This window comes from Mesoplodon mirus (genome assembly GCF_964341445.2).
Source record: "Mesoplodon mirus genome assembly, chromosome: 4".
NCBI lineage: Eukaryota > Metazoa > Chordata > Mammalia > Artiodactyla > Ziphiidae > Mesoplodon > Mesoplodon mirus.
The window spans coordinates 65,465,676-65,482,362 of record NC_138979.1 but is presented as its reverse complement, the minus strand read 5'-3'; the positions used below and the strand labels follow the sequence as shown (position 1 = coordinate 65,482,362).

Genomic DNA, 16,687 nt, shown 5'->3' with positions numbered 1-16,687 from the left:
CATGGACATACATATACTACCAAATGTAAAATAGATAGCTAGTGGGAAGCAGCCACATAGCACAGGGAGATCAGCTCGGTGCTTTGTGACCACCTAGAGGGGTGGGATAGGGAGGGTGGGAGGGAGACGAAAGAGGGAAGAGATATGGGGATATATGTATATGTATAGCTGATTCACTTTGTTATAAAGCAGAAACTAACACACCATTGTAAAGCAATTATACTCCAATAAAGATGTTAAAAAATAAAATAAAATAAAATTTACCATAAGACAGTACTTACCGTAAGCCAATACTCATTCCATTTAATGGACTTGTTTTTAAGAGATAAAATAACCAAGAGGTGTTTTACTTTAGAAAATACTACAGGTCTAAATAGCCAAAAAGTAACCTTACCTCAAAAATTACTTTCAATGAATAACAATGCTTTGTTAAAGATGACTTAAACTACTCAGAAAAGGATTGCACAAAGCACTGTAGTTTATTACAGTATGCAAAAATACTTCTAGAGCTATACTTAATCTTTTGAGTGAAGGGTGAGTGATGAGGTATACACAACTATGAGAATCTGATGAAAGCTATGAATTGATGCCCAGAAATATGCACATACATGCATCAAATTTTGCATATAATTTTAGCAGAGTCATGAAACACAGTCATTATCCTATAGATCTCTAAAACCTGTTAGCAGACACTAAGCAACCTCTGTTTTTGAGTTTTTCAAAATAATGGACTTATAGGATTTTAGAACCTTAAGCAATTTAGCAGTCATCTAATGCAAACTACTAATAGAAGAATGAAAAAATAGTCCCCCAGAAAGTTAAAAAGAATTAGGTAAAGCCTTACTGCACTCAGGAACAGAGAGGTGTCCAACTACCAGGCTAATCCACATAAGACTGACAGTGCAGAATTTAGTATAAATCAGTGCCTTTGGGTCACAGTAATTATCACAATGGAACCAGAATTGACTTTCAAATGGTCATTTGGTCTAAACACATAATAGATCATCATTGATGGTTAAGAAAATGAAATTTGGACATGTGAAAAAGTTGATCAAGTTATTTAATCTTTCTTATCCTCAGGTTCTTCAAAACAAAATGGAAATAATAAAACCTACCCTTGTAGGATTATTTTAAGGATAAAATCTGATAACATGTATAAAGTATTTAACACAGTGCCTAGGTACATAGTAGGTGTTCATGAAGTGATATGAATTTTAAAATATTTCTCGTCAAGTCATGGAATTGGGTAAAATATTAAATAAAATCTCAAAGTAAATGAGATGCTTTCCAGCTAAACAAAATAACTAGCAAACATTTACTGAGTATCTATACTATATTATTCAAGGTGTTACTGAGGATACAAAAAGGATAAAGTTGTCCTCCTTTCAAGGGAAACTAGGCAAAGACACAGAGCTTTTTTCCTTCTCTGTTTCCTTCTTGGGTTCCTTTTTCATTTCCCCTCAGGGCTCAGCTTTCTGCCCACTTCATACTCTACCCATATTCTCTGTACTCCCACCAGGACTGAGAGGACCCTCACCTGAATACCTCTAATCCTGACCTTTCACCTGAGCATCAGACTCCTATATCTTGTTGTCTTCTATATGTTTCCACCTGAAAGTACCATAGGTAAAATACATTAAAAACTTTTCCTAACATCTATTCCTTCTTTAAATTCCCTGCTATAGTTATTAACAGCCACTTAGACACTCAAATCAAAGTCCAACAGTAATCTCACATTTCACCAATCACTTTAAATGTCTGATTCATTTCTACTCTAAACACTTTCCATGTCTATGTCCTCAATTCATCCCTATTAATAGTATCCAAACCCAGGGCATTATCTCTCAATATGACCAAATCAGTAATCTAACTGGTCTACCCACCTCTACTCTTACCCTACCTCAAAATCATTTACCATACTCCCGCCAAAATGATCATTCTAAAATGAAAATCTTGCCACACCGTATGTCAAACCCTTCAATAGTTATCTATTACCCACAGAATAAAGTCCAAGTTCACCCAAAAAATAAATGCCCAAGTATGACATATAAAGTCCTCAATGACCTGGCTCATGCCTATATCTTCAGCTTCATTTCCTATCTCCCACTTCATCACACTACGGCCATACTGAACTATTTGTCAAGCTTCACGCTGTTCTCTTTGTCGATATAAACTTACACTTCTTCCATGAATAGGAAATTCTTACTTGTTCTTCAAGATTCAGGTCCAAGATCATCTTCTCTGGGAAGCCTCCAGAGTATACTTCCCTACCCCACCAAGCTCACACATTATCACAACAAGCACTCAGGAGATATTTGTTAAACTGAACTGAAACGAAGCAAACTAACAACAAACAGCAAATAATTTATACATATCAAGCCAGTGAGAAGGGCAACTAGATGGATTTCAGTGTTTCTTTGGAAAAAAGTCTTGATCTAGGGATACGAGGAGTAATAGTTCAGATTGTTGAAGAAAGGAAATTAAAGAATTTGAGTGAGTAAAACAGAGATGGAAATGGACACATTTAGAGGAGACGTGTAAGACAAGACTGGAGGGATAGTAAACAGCAGATATAAACTCACGAATGTAGCCATACATATAAAAAGATTTAGAGACACAACCAATAAATCACCAAAGATTTTTAAACAGTTTTCTCTGAAACTATATGATATAGTTGCCATTTACAGACACTACCCTCTACTTCAATTAAAGAGATATTAGTTTAGAAAGATGTTTTCATCTTTTAGTTAATCTCTTGCACTTTTATAAGTTTGAGAAGATACTCTCACTTAATTAGCATGTACTGAAGAACTTTACAGAAAATCCTGAAATTATAACATATCTCTATACGGCACAATAGTTTACTGAAATTGGAATAAGGTAACACAGACTCTCTCTCTTTCAGTTAGTTCAAGGGCTAGTCAATCTCATTAAATAATCTTTAATATTAGAACATCAGGTTGCTCCAAATCAGCAGTGGAAAATGAAAATATAGGAAGCTTAATGCCAATTCACAGAGGAATTCAACTGTAAACATTTTGCTTTCTGAATGCAGAATTAAAGAATATCAATCCTGAAACTTAAATACACTAGTCATGGTACAGAAGAAGAAAAGATGTATGAGGTATGCCCATATGAAGAGTGAAGATTAAGGTTATCTACCATGAATACGAAGAGGAAAAAAATGCTGTTATCCCTGAACTATACTTCATGACACAAAATCTACTACTTGCAGTAAAAACAGAGAAGATTCACCCTAATATATTAACTAGAAAACCACACAATAGTCAGAAGAGGATCACGTTAGAGGAATAAATAAAACAATTGAATCAGCCACCCCAAACTGAAGCATCTCTAAGTGGATATCTGTATCATTGTATCATTGTTATTTTATATACTTGACAATATAGCTGTATAAGATAATAACAACCCTAGGCACATCTTCTATACCAAGAGGAAAGGTGATTAGAAAACAGATGTATGTAAATAAGCACAGAAGCACTTTGGAGCTTAAAAATCATTTGCATGGAGTTGTATGTCTTCTTGTCCTTGACTGTAAATGCCAATTCCCTGCTTTCAGGTTTGCAGACAGTAAAAAGAGAGATACAAAGCTGAATGTTAATTTTCAACATAACACTGATGTTATGACAGAAGAGATGGGTGATTCTCACTCTCACATCATACCTGCCATTTTAAAACACCCCTACTGATATGAACTAACATTCATGAATAACAGGTTAAAAAAATCCTTTTGAGCTGTTGTATTTAAGCAAATTGACAGATATGAATGCACAAACACTAGTCTTGGATCATGAAATCCCCTCACACATGAACATCACTGTACAATAAATTTCACTAAGAGAATAGGGACTGAAAAGTAAGCATTAAGCTTACTATATTTTCATTTTCCACTGCTGATTTGGAGCAACCTAATGTTCTCTGCTAAAGAGAAAAACATCAAGCTATAAAAGAAACTGGCGGCCTACCAATATGATGGTGATGAACATGTTATGCTCAAGTGTGCTGTAAATGAACATTTAGATGCTGTCAGTCAATGTCACCTATATTTCTTTAACATTCTGTTTTGTGAAAAACCCATTGGCTTAGGGAATATGGAATCATCCATCTGCAAGAGCAAACTGTTTTTGTCTGATATGGATTTATTTTTTCAACAAGAAAAGGGAGATATATATTTCTTGGGACCATAATCTCAAGCATACATTGGGACTAATGTCTGTACTGTACAAGTGTAAGGATTATTCATAAAAGAGTAGATTTTATACACACACAGTCGATTCTTGCTATGTGTGGTAGTTAGGTTCTATAAAGTTTCTGTGAACACTGAATTGGTGAATACTGTGCTTCCATTGCTTCTAGGAAATGGGAAACACAGGGTTAGGTTCCTGCAAGCCTCTGCTTACAACATTTTATCAACCTATCAATATGTAAGTTTTTTTTAGAGATACCTTATTTAATATATGCTGTTGATTCATTAAAATCAAACTCACAGCCAACAGCACAGCTCATGACTGAACAAAAGCTTATCTAACACATGTATTTTCGCCATTAGGCACATCACAACCTTCTTGTGCTTAAGCACACTACACAGTACTTCAGCACAATATCTGGAGGCCATGTTAAACAGTGAAATCACACCCCCAAAAAAGCATAAAAATGTGAAAAACATGGCACTAAGGAGATGGCAAAAAAGATGCTTCTTTATAGTATGTGAGTTGAAACAAGAAGGCAAGATGTCACCTTGCTCAACCTCAGCTGAGAATGTACACATCAAGCACCTCAATTTTTTTGCCACTCTGCCTATGTCTGCAAATGATTGTGAAAGCACAACAATTACTGATTTGGGAGTTTAAATCTTAGCAAGTAAGTGAATTTGCAAATATGGAATCCATGAATAATGAGGATCAAATGTGTATTATGTTTACATATGTGTGTGTGTGTACGTACACACACATATGAATGATGTGACATACGACATCTGGCAGGAAAGACAAGTTATGGGACTCTCTGGTTTGAGACTCCCCTAAGGTCCAGTCCTATATTTCCTTTTGGCACACCAGATACGTCTACCTGAATGTCCTACCAGCACTTCAAACTTAAAAGACCAAGCTCATCTTCTGCACCTACCCTAAACCTGTCTTCTGCTATATTACTTCTCCAATAATAGTACCATCTCATCTACTCATTGTGACTCTGACTCCCTTCTCCACCCTAGCCAGGGAGCAAATCATGTTGATTCTTCCTCTGAAATATCTCTTAAAGTTATCTCCCCCTGCCCAACCCCACTACAGTTATCACTAAATGCCTTTCTATCATTTGGACCATTGGCACAGTTTACTGTCTTCCCTCTCTATCTTCTACCCCAGAATCAGTGTTATTTTTCCAAACCTAATTACATTCTTCACTTCCTTGTACCTATAAGATGAGCTTGAGACTTCTTGGTATGGTATACACGTTCTTTTATGACTTGACACCAAACCATCTTTTTAGACTCACCGACTGACACTCTTCTCTGATAAACTGTATATTCTAGCCATAATAATTTATTTCCCATTATTTGAATATATCATACTTTTTTAAGGCCCTTTATGCATGTTATAAATTTCACTACCAATCCTCTTTCTTCCATTTTCTACTTGCCCTTAAGGTTTCTGCTGATGGCACCTCCTCTGTGAAGTCTTTCCTGATAAGCCTCTACCTCCACCTCAGGCCAAGTTAGTCAGTCTTGCCTGTTCTTCCACAGTATTTTCACATACTTCTATTACAGAATTCCTTAAGTTAAGTTCTAATTATTAACAGAGAAAGTATGAGAATGCACAAGGTTGGCCAATTACTATTAGAGTTAGGTAGTGATGGGGATTAATTATACCACTGTGTAGCATAGTGTGTATGTTAAATGTCCATTAAAGGAAAGCTAAAAAATTTAGGGTGGGGGTGGGGGGAGGAAGGGGGAAGGAAGGAGGGAAGAAGGGAAGGTGGGAGGGAGGGAGGGAGGGAGGGAGAGAATTTGTCTACAAGTAATCGAAAACCTGACTTATGTGTGACTTAAACAAATAGGGTACTAATTTTTCCCCCCACATAAGAAGTCCAGAGATAGGTAGTCAAGGGTTGGTATCGAGGCTCAAGAAGGTCATCAAAGAGCAAGGTTCTTTCTATCTTTTTGCTCCATTAATTGTGTTGATTTGCTGCTACAAAGCTGTTTGCTATAGATGCAGGCATTACCTCTGCATTCAAGGCAAGAAAAAGGACAGTGTCAGTCACACCTTTACCTCTTCAATAGAAAAAACAACAGCTTTTTTCAGTGCCCTCAGCAAACTCAGCTTATATCACATTGTCTATGGCTGTCCAACAGTGCCTTAATGGCCTGATCCCCTTGAGGGCAGAGACAATTTTACTTTAGCAACCAATCCAGTACCTAGCACATAGAGGTTCTTTGTAATTAATGAATGTCTAATAAAGGAAACAGTGGCAAGTATCATAACACAAACTCTGCTTTCCTAATTTTCTTTTTTGTTAAATAATATAATAAAAGGTGCTCTAAAAATTACCAGTGCTATACAAATAAGAGATTATTAGTATTACAGTAGTTTGACATCTATAATCATGAAATATTTTAAAATTATTGCTCTCTCCGTAGAGTACCAGAGGATTAATAAGAAGTCAAGAGACCTGAATTTTTGTCCAAGCAAAACACTCAATCTTGATGAACCTCAGTTTACCTAAAAAATAATGTTTATTTCCTAGGGTTGTTCTCAGGATAAAGTAAATATAAATAATACGAATGCACACTAAAATATATAAAACACTATAAACACATGCATTATAAAAATAATGATTCTGTTAAGTCTTGAGAGGAAACTTACAGTTCTTATGTAGTATGCATAGAGTTATATACCATCTGGAACACCAATAATATCAACTGAAACTTAAAACACTATCAATATCTGGTATGGATGCTGGGCATTAGTCCATCGGTAGATGAGATTCTGGACTTGCCCTGGTTCTTTCATGACTATAGGGAAGTAAACTAACAACTGTACCTTACATTTACACCTATTAAAGAAAGAATGCTTTATAAAATAAAATTGGTGTCTCAATGCAATTATATAATACACACAATTTGCAAAGCAGGATATGAAAAACAAAATAAACTGGTTAACACAGAACAGATGACATCAAATCCCAATTCATCAATTAATAATTACTACAAGTAAATATGAACAGTACTAAAGTATGCCAAGGTCCTAAAGCACTTCTAAGTTAAGTCAAGTGAGACTTAAAACAGTAGAAACATTGAATACTAATTTTCCTCTGGCTTTAATAACCCTGACTGACCTGATAAAGAATACCCCTCAAGGTGACCTTATAGTTCATACATACAGGCAACACTGGTGGTCAGAACTATTTCTGATAAATGATAACCTCAGTGGTCTGTTTTCCAGGCTTTTATTAAGCTGTATATTTCCTCATATGTAAGAATGCTACATTAAAATAAGCATTGCGTATATATAACAAAAAACAGAGGCCAATACTAAAGAAGAGAAAAATGACAGTTCTAAATCAATAAAGTCTCCACAGAATATTATAGTAAGAACTGATGGATCTTCACTTTTATTGGATTTGGAGACAACAGCTGCTGTGAAGAAAAACAGTCTTCTCTCAAGTCTGTTTAATTAACTCTCTCTCACTTCTCAAACATTCAAATACCTTAACCTTATTATTAAAGGCTTACCATTTCCTGATTCATTTAAGCAGAAACTATTCTCTGTGTAGATTACCATGGAATTATTTAATACTGGAAACTGACTCATCTTACTACAAAAAAACTGCATCAAGACAAAGGCCAGTAAATTCCAGCAGAGCACTGCATAAAGCATCATTAGGTCATAAACAGAACTGAAAAAGTCTAAGAGTGGATTAGACTTCTTACTGTACAGTTATGCCCACAGGAGGAACATCTATTTCAGTAAGAGACCAAAATGTTAGAATGGTAAGAATGAGTTTATGTTTTACAGCTGTAACTACCCAGTTTCAACTACTTTGATTCTTGATTTTAAACAGGGAGAAACACAAGGTTTCTCTTTCTGTTTTATGTGCATACATAGCTTTATCAGCTAAAACTTCAACAGGGAATACTTCTCCGATAAGAATTTAGAAGTACCTGATATAAGCAATAAATTATTTGTCAATGTTTGTAAAAATAAAAGTTATAAGTGATATGTTTACAATGAGGAACTATTTAAAATACTTAACTTTGCAAATGAAGGAGGAAGTATATTAACTTAAAGATTCATTGTTCTTTAAAATACTCATTTTCTCTCATTAAAAAAAGGATATCATATATTAATAAAAGGTTCAATACAGCAAGAAGATAAAACAATTAGGAATGTTAACCCACCTATTGACAGACCATCAAAATATATGAAGCAAAAATCGACAAAACTGAAAGGTGAAATAGACAATTCTACAATAATAGTTGGAAACTTCAATATCCCACTCACAATAATGGACAGAATGACCAGACGGAAGTAAGGAAACAGAGGATTTAGCATAATAAACCAACTAGATCTAACAGACAAATACAGAATGCTCTACCCAACAACAGAATACACATACACATTCTTCTCAAGTGTACATGGGACATTTTCCAGGACAGACCATATTTTAGGCCACAAATTAAGTCTTAACAGACTTAGGAAGATAAATATCATACAAAATATCTTTTCTGACCACAACAAGATGAAGTTAGAAACCAACAACAAAAGTGAAACTGGAAAATCCACAAATTTGTGGAAATTAAACAACACACTTTTCAACAACCAACGGATCAAAGAAGAAATCACATGGGAAATTAGAAAATCCTTAGGGATAAATGAAAATGAAAGCAAAACATACCCAAACTTATGGAATGCAGGGAAATTTTATAGCTATAAATGCTTACATTAAAAAACAGAAAAGATCTCAAATTAACAACTTAAGGAACTAGGAAAAGAAGAACAAACTTAACCCAAATCTAGCAGAAAGAAGGAAATAATAAAGATTAGAGCAGAGATAAATGAAGTAGAGAAAAAGAACAGAGAAAAATCAATGAACCCAAAAGTTGCTTCTTTAAAAAGATCAATAAAACTGACAAACATTTAGCTAGATGAACGAAGAAAAAAAAGAGACAAGACTCAAATTACTACAATCAGAATTGGAAGTGGGGACATTAGTACCAGTTCCACAGAAATAAAAGGGATTATAAAAGAGTACCACGAACATTTGTATGCAAACAAATTGGATAACCTACCTGAAATGGACAAATTCCTAGAAATACAAAACCTACCAAGACTGAATCACAAAGAAATAGAAAATATGAGTAGACCTATAACTAGTATGGAGATTGAATCAGTAATTTAAAATTTCTCCCAAAAGAAAAGCCCATTGCCTGATGGCTTCACTGCTGAAATCTACCAACATTTAACGAAGAACTAATACTAGTCCTTCTCAAACTCTTCCCAAAAATTGAAGAGGAGGGAATACTTCCAAACTCATTCTATGAGGCCAGCAGTACCCTGATACCAAAGCCAGACAAAGACACTACAAAAAAGAAAACCACACACCAATATCTCTTAAGAACACTGAAGCAAAAATCATCCACAAAATAGCAAAAACCAAGTTCATATTAATCGGATGATACATCATGACCAAGTGGAATTTATTCCTAAAATGCAAGGATGGTTCAACATATGACAATTGATCGATGTAATACACCACATTAATAGAATGAAGGGAAAAAACCATATGATCATCTCAACTGATGCAGAAAAAGCATTTGACAGAATTCAACACCCTTTCATGATAAAAACACTTAACAAACTAAAAATGGAAGGAAATTAACCTCAACATAACAAAAGCCATATATAAAATAACTCACAGGGAACATCATACTCAATGGTGAAAGACAAAGTTTTTAGGTTAAGATCACGAATAAGTGAAGGATACCAGCTTTTGCCACTTCTATTCAACACAGTACTGGAAGTTCTAGCCAGAGTAATTTAGGCAAGAAAAAGAAATAAACGGCAACACAAAAATCAGTTGCATTTCTATAAACTGACAATGAACAATCTGAAAAGAAAAACACAAAAACAATTCCATTTATGATAACATCAAAAGGAATAAAATACTTAGGAATTAACCAAAGAGATGAAACACTTGTACACTGAAAACTACAAAAAACATTATTGAACAAAATTAAGGAATAACTAAATAAGTGGAAACGCATTCCATCTTAATGGATTGGAAAAGTTAGTTGTGTTAGAATGGACATCCAAAAAGCAATCTGGGACTTCCCTGGTGGTGCAGTGGTTAAGAATCTGCCGGCCAATGCAGGGGACACAGGTTCGAGCCCTGGTCCAGGAAGATTCCACGTCTTGGAGCAACTAAGCCCGTGCGCCAAAACTACTGAGCCTGCACGCTAGAGCCCGTGAGCCACAACTACTGAGCCCACGTGCCACAACTACCAAAGCCCATGCGCCTAGAGCCCGTGCTCCGTAACAAGAGAAGCCACTGCAAAAAGAGACCCACGCACCGCAACAAAGAGTAGTCCCCACTCGCCACAGCTAGAGAAAAGCCCGCGCACAGCAACGAAGACCCAATGCAGCCAAAAATAAATAAATAATTTATTACAAACAAACAAAAAAAACCCAAAAGCAATCTATAGATTCAATGCAATCCCTATCAATATCTCAATGACATCTTTTGCAGAAATAGAAGTCATCCTAAAATTCATATGAGATCTCAAGGGACTCTGAAGAGCCAAAACGATCTTGAAAAAGAAGAACAAAGCTAGAGGACTTATACTTCCTGGTTTTAAAATTTATTACAATGCTAGTATGTACTAGCATTAAAACAAGACAAAAAGATCTATGGAACACAATAAAGAGCCCAGATATAAACCTTTGTATATATGGTCAAATGATTTTTGACAAGGGTGCCAAGACGATTCAATGGGGAAAGGACAATCTTTTCAACAAATGGTTCTGGGAAAACTGGATATCCACATGCCAAAGAATGATGTTGGACCCTTACCTAACACCATATACAAAAATGAACTCAAAATGGACCAAAGACCTAAATGTAAAACCTAAAACTGTAAAACTCATAGAAGAAAAGATAAGGCAAAAGCTTCCTAACATTGGATTTTGCAGTGATTTCTTGATATAACACCAAAAGCACAGGCAACCAAAGAAAAAATAAACAAATTGGACTTCATGAAAATTTTTAAATTTTGTGCATCAAAAGACACTATCCACAGAGTAAAAAGACAACTCTCGGAGTGGGAGAAAGTATCTTCCTATTTGCATATCATATATCTGATAAAGGATTAATATCCAGAATATATAGAGAACTCCTAAAACTCAACAACAAAAAACCAAACAACCCAGTTCAAACATGGGCTAAGGACACAATGACATTTCTCCAAAGATGCCATATAAATGGCCAGTAAACACACGAAAAGAAATTTAAAGAAGTTTAACATCACTGTTTATTCAGGAAATAAAAATCAATCAAAACTACAATGAGATACCACCTCACATCCATTAGGATGGCTACTATTAAAAAAAAATAGAAAGTAACAAGGGCTGGTGAGGATGTGGAGAAAATGGAACCCTTGTGCACTATTGGTGGGAACTTAAAATGATACAAGCTGCTGTGGAAAACAGTACAGTGGTTCCAGAAAAATTAAAATAGAAATATTATCCAGCAATTCCACTTCTGGGTACATACCCAAAAAAATTGAAAGCAAGGTCTTGAAGAGATATTTGTATACCCACATTCATAGCAACACTACTCATAAAAGAAAAAAATGAGAAAGCAACCTAAGTGTCCATTGACAGGTAAATGCATAAACAAAATGAGGTATATACATACAATGGAATATCATTCAGTCTTAAAAAGGAAGGGTATTCTGCAACATGCTACAACATGGATGAACCTTGAAGACATTATGCTAAGTGAAATAAGCCAGTCACAAAAAGACAAATACTGTATGATTCCAGTTATATAAGGTACTTCAAGTTGTCAAAATCATAGAGTTGGAAAGCAGAATGATGGTTGCCAGGGGCTGGGTGGGGGAAGGTGAATGCTGAGTTTGTTTACTGGTTATAGAGTTTCAGTTTTACAAGATGAAAAGAATTATAGAGATGGGTGGTGGTGATGGTTCATCAACATTATGAATGTATTTAATACTAACTTTATATCTAAAATGGTTAAGATGGTACATTTTATGCTAAATGTATTTTAGCTTAATTTAAAAAATGGAAAAAATTAAAAGGAGGGTGAGGATGGGGGAGAGGGAGGAGTAAATGGGCCACTGGGGAACAAGGAAAATATAAATGTCATCAGGAAGGAGAAAACAGTATAAAAAAGGAAGGAAGAGAGGAAGGAAGGAAGGAAGAGAGGAAGGAAGGAAGGAAGAGAGGAAGGAAGGAAGGGAAGAGGAAGGGAGGGAGGGAGGGAAGAAGGAAGGAAGAAAGGAACACAGGGAGGGAAAGAGAGAGGAAGGGAAGTAGGAATGGACACACACATACATACACACACATACATACACTCTGAACTTTGGCCCAAAGCACCAGGTACCGCAGCAGAGAGAATGCCCCAGGAGATAATCATTGTCATATTCTGACATCAAGATCAAAATTCCAGCCTCGTCTAAAATAGACAAAATTGGCCTTAAGCAGAAGAAATCAGCTGTGAAAACTGCAGATCTGAAAGGTCCAGACTGTGTTCCACTGTCATTCCCAGTTAGGATATCAAATTGAATTTGGAAGAGTTTAGTATGACTTGCGTCTGTTAAAATTCACAGGGTATACACAAAATGTGAATGCTCCTTGGAGCAGCTGACTTGATGGATATTACGGGGAAGTATACTTCTGCCCTTCACAGGAAAAAGCACATATTTCACAGAAGCTACTTAAAAATCAACATTTTCACTGCTTCAAATGGTAAGTGAAGTAAAAATTCTAATTTCAAACTCACTCTAAGCTGCAAATAAAAAATGTATGTTCTTATAAACTTCTGTTTACAAGAACAGAAAGGAATGTGTTACTAACACCTATGACTGCTGTGTCCCTAAAGCATGTGTCACTTCAGCTAACATATGAGCTCATCCTCCTTGGAGAAATGCAATCACTCTGTCAATAGTCCCGGTCAAGTAGGTGAAACTATTTCTCGTGGGATTCTCTTAGTGCAGTAAGATGTCTCAACAACTCTTTAAAATCTGTAGGCACATGAAATCTGAGGACAGGATGAAAAAAGAAGAAATGTACTACGTTTTTACCTCACAAGTCCCAGTGATACTGCTTTACAAGCTACATAAGTCAGTGGGTTCTAAGAATATATGCTTTGTAAATTGTAATGGATAAACAATAACCAGTAGCATTAATAAAACAGGTATACTAAAAATTTCAGTTACTCCTAGCCCTTATTTTTCTGCCTATGCTAAGTTCCAGATAATTAATATTTGTAAGGGAAACAAATGGACTGAATTTAGATTATTAAAGGAAAAAATGGCTCTTTAGTTCAGATATTTTTAAAAACCCTATAGTTGCTGATTTATTAAGAAATATTAATTTTTTAAAGTTACCCTCTCTTTTTCATCTACGCCTTTAAATAAAAACAAAATTTATGACAGATTATAGGTTCCCTCTGGAGTTTTGCACAAAAATTTTGCTTACCAATATCCTAATTACAAACCAGGACAACTGCAGGATATTTAAAGCAGGTAATCTAGCTGAAAATCACAAAGAATCCTCGAAGAAAATTTAGCTTAAGAGTACTTGCTGCCTCTTTTCCTTTGGGTACTTCGATGATTGTCCTAAGATAAAGGAGTCTTTCCCTTGTAAAACAGAAAAACTTCTCTGCCATATTCTTCCTTACATTTCACACTGTCCTGTTTTGCTACATTTCAGCTCCTACAGGAAATTATTACATGACATGACTGTCATTTCCTATAACCAAGATATTTGTGCACCTGGATGAGCCGACTGCAGAGAGATTTCAGATCTTACAAGCTCAAATATACCAATCTTCTCATAATATTGGCTTGGGGTAGGGCTGGGGAGGATGAGGATAGCTTGAGGAAAAAGAAAACTGCTTGCAAAGAAGGAATTCTGCTATAAACAGGCAGAATTTTCTATTTTTCTGTCAGCCACAGGGATATAACAATATAAAAAAAAAAAAACTATGAGCTGGAAAGGATTTCTCCTATGACCTAAGAAAGTAAACTAGGCAATATACCACGTCAATCACTCTAGTTTGCCACCAGTCACTGGCAGCACAGTAGATTTAGTAACATAGATTTAAAATTTTTTTTAATTAATTTATTTTATTTATTCTTTTTTTTTTTTTTGGCTGTGTTGGGTCTTTGTTGCTGCACATGGCTTTTCTCTAGTTGAGGCGAGCAGGGGCTACTCTTCATTGCAGTGTGCGGGCTTCTCATTGCGGTGGCTTCTCTTGTTGCGGAGCACGGGCTCTAGGTGTGCCGGCTTCAGTAGTTGTGGCACGCAGGCTCAGTAGTTGTGCCTTGCAGGCTCTAGAGCGCAGGCTCAGTAGTTGCGGCACACAGGTTTAGTTGCTCCGCGGCATGTGGGATCCTCCCGGAGGGCTCGAACCCATGTCCCCTGCACTGGCAGGTGGATTCTTAACCACTGAGCCACCAGGGACGTCCCAGAGGTTTTTACATGGTAATAGATTTTAAAAGTCTCTTTGAAAATGGGCAGTATCACTGCAACTATGCTGTACGCTACATTTTAAAAAATTGTGGCAAAGAAAATGAAACTGATCTTGCTGTTTAATGATTAGGTTTTTTCCCTCTACATGATTTCCATTCAAGATTAACATGAATACCTTCCATTTATATCACATTCTAAATTCCTTACTGAGTAGAAAACAAAAACTGAATAATATGGGTAAGACATTTCTTCTTTCTCAATGAGAAATTAATGCCAATCTTTTCCAATCTTTTTAGATTATTCAACATTCATTTCACAGCAACATTTTTTGAACCTACTATATTCCAGGGACTTCAATCATCCAAAGAACATAAGCACTATATTTTTAAAATTTTAAGGTACTGTTAAACACATGGTTTCCAAGGAGGTAGCTATTTTTATTACATTTTAGGTTTTCAATTTAAAGTTTTTAGGAAAACTCAGCCATTTTAAAATAGTCTAACAACTGTACTGCTGTCAGAGATTCTAGCATTTTAAACTAGACAAATATGGAACAAAGATGTATTGTTGGTTTACATGTTGATTACATATTGAACTAGCAACATAAGAGAGAACAAATATTTTCAGCAATTTTGGGGGAATAAAAATCACAGTATTTCAGGTCAAGTCACAGAAATTTGCCCTCTGACCATTTTTATTATTAATGGAAAAAGTCCTATAGTTTCTTTTGTTTGTTATCTTTAATTCCAACTTTAAGGAGACCCAGTAATTGTCCCATATCATATTTCTTACCTAGGCTGATTGCTGGGTGGAATATAATGGATTAAATGATCCTTTAAAAATTATTCTTTCTTAAAACTCTTAATTCAAACTGCATAATAGGAAACCACATGCCTCAGATATCAAGGATCATGGTTTAGGATAGCAGAATGGTATAGTCCAAATTATTCTATCAATTCTACCTCAAATTTTCATTCTTTTCCTCATCACTGGTAGCTTCTCCTCAGTCAATGTTTTTTCCATACCTCCAAAAAACTGTCCCTCCTCTGTGTTTCCCTGGTTTTAGCAGGGCCCACTGGAAGTTAAACTTCCATCCTTCTGGACAGCACCTAGGCAGAACACGACAGCACAAAGTGGTGCTAGGTGGTACCTCGATTCCCCTCCTTCCCTAACCCCTGTGCCAGCGGGACCCAGCAGGAAGCTAAACTTCCACTCCCACCCTTGGTAATGAGGAAGGCCAATGAAAAGCTTTAACTAGCAAAATGCATTCAATATAAAGTTTCCAAAGCAATTTATAAATTTTTTTTCTTACAAAAAATTCTCTCCATGAGCTCTTACTTCTAGAATTGATAACTGATCATCTTAGTATTTCCTTTAATGTCTGAAATGTTCCTCAAGGTCTGGAAATCTTTAATTGATCAGAGCTATTCTGAATAAATTCCTCCTCTCATCCTCTTAACCCACATTGTCTTTTATCAAAAGTTTTTAAAGACAATTTTTTTTAAATTTCAGAAAATTTCAAGAAGAGTATGAAGAACTTTTTTTTCTGAACCATTTGAGAGTTGCTGACATTATGTCCCATCATCCCTGAAAACTTAGGTTTATAGTTCCTCCAATAAAGATATTCTCCCAAATATCCATGATACAATCATCAAAATCCAAATTAACGATATGTTACCACCTTGTAATCTATCTTCCCTACTGAAGTTTCACTCATCATCCCATTAATGTCCTTTTTTTTAAATTTTGGAGTATAGTTGCTTTACAATATTTTGTTAGTTTATACTGTACAGCAAAGTGAATCAGCTATACGTATACATATATCCCCTCTTTTTTGGATTTCCTTCTCATTTAGGTCACCACAGAGCATTGAGTAGAGTTCCCTGTGCTATACAGTAGGTTCTCACTAGTTATCTATTTTATACATAGCATCAACAGTGTATATATGTCAATCT

At 35.6% G+C, this 16,687-nt stretch overlaps 1 protein-coding gene across 9 annotated transcripts in view; it reads right to left on the bottom strand.

Annotated features, from left to right (window-relative positions):
• Window positions 1–16,687, bottom strand: part of PEAK1 (pseudopodium enriched atypical kinase 1) — a 306,121-nt gene that overhangs the window by 174,022 nt on the left and 115,412 nt on the right. The gene's annotated exons all lie outside the window — the stretch shown is intronic.